We start from the raw sequence: 1,776 nt of genomic DNA on the forward strand, positions 1-1,776 counted from the left end.
TTAAGAGACTTTGGTGAATTTTAATTTTGTGTTTGTAAATCCTGTACATTTAATTAAGTTATTGTTGTGGCTATTGTTCGGGACTAACAATACTAAGCAAGGGGCAGTGTTACGACAGCGGAAGTCACGTGACGCTGGTAACACGTAATGAGTATCTCGAATGTTCCTGAAGGCTCGTGTGTTTGCTAGACGTGCTCTATTTTGTATATATAAGACTGGCGAGAAGTGACAGCATAGATAATTGTGTATCTGTGTATTGTTATAAAGTTGTATCTCTCAAGAAGTATTGGTATGAAGCTGTAGTTCTATTCCAAACTGAGAAAACATAGCAAATATATATGAAACAGTAATGCTAGGTTTGCCAGAGTGTTTGCCCTATCTACGTGATTGTTGGGCATTCTCATCAAACATAACTTTCAGACATCAGCAAACCTGCTTTCACATAGCATGTGCAACTATATAGCAGCTTTTACTACGAGAAGACACAAGTAACACCTTAAATGAATGACCCAGAACAAAAGGTAACTAGGGCGAATGGAAGTTAACTACATTTATGACCAAAGTTTTATGTTAAATGAGATACATCCGCATAAATGAAAAATTTGAAAAACTGTATTTCAAATAAGAGAGTAGCAAACTAATTGTATGCCTGTATATATATATGTTAAAGATTTCTTTTCCTCTTCTTCTGAGGGGAAATTGAAAAGAGGACTTGTGACGTAGAGGCCTAATACATTCTTTGATTAACTGTACCCTCTGCTGTAGACTGTAGTTTCGCCTATTAAAGGCTCATTAGCACAGGTTGGATCAGCAAACCAATTAAATACCATTAGGCCACTTATAAGGTAAAGTGTATATAATATCTATGGTGTTTGAGTCCGTTTTACTTCATAAATTAATATAGGTATGTGAATAATGTTAAGTCATTTTGTCCGATTCATTATTCGATATTATACAGCGGAACAAATGTTTAATGACTGTATATATATATGTTAAAGATTTCTTTTCTTTTCACCATGTCATAAGATTATTCACAGACCTAAATTAAATTAGGTTACTATATGGTAACGTAACAGTAGCAGATACAGAGGTGGGGTTCTGGAGGTTCGAACCCCTCCCTTTTCGATGCGAAGTACCTTGAATATGCAATATATTTCTCATTGTTTTAGAATTTTCTAAAATCTGATAAAATAATCATTCTTAAAATTTAAAAACAACTCGTTATGTAAATTTCATTACGTCATTTTTTCCTTGCGAGGAATTCCTACACTTAAAGTAGAGTCAAATTGGTTCTATAGAGGTGTTGTAAGCTATAATCCCCACTTCCCAAAGGTGTTAGGAAAATCATTCTCGTTCGTCATGCGCTCTTATTCCTATGACTACATTTTTAAATTGGCGGGGGATAAACAATTGTATAATATTTTGGTATCAACGATACTACGTAGAACAAACGAAAATACCGGCAGTAGTAGTCACACAATGCTACCGTTGTCAATGATTTGGATATGTCTCTGCAGTTTGTCTGGCTACACCAAGGTGTGTCGGATGTGGTGAAGAACATCACGCAACTCAATGCTCTAAAAACAAAAACACAATCAAATTGCTGTAACTGTGGTGAAAACCACACAAACAACTACAGAGGCTGTGAAAAATACAAACAAATTAAACAACGAAAATGTGAAGTTAAAAACAGCTGTTACGTATTATAATTTCGAATAGTCCGAAGCCGAGTTAACTGATAATTTAAATTTAGTAGTTAAATTGTACTTTGGATTT

Source organism: Limulus polyphemus, unplaced genomic scaffold (assembly GCF_000517525.1).
Source record: "Limulus polyphemus unplaced genomic scaffold, Limulus_polyphemus-2.1.2 Scaffold2461, whole genome shotgun sequence".
In the NCBI taxonomy this organism is placed as follows: domain Eukaryota; kingdom Metazoa; phylum Arthropoda; class Merostomata; order Xiphosura; family Limulidae; genus Limulus; species Limulus polyphemus.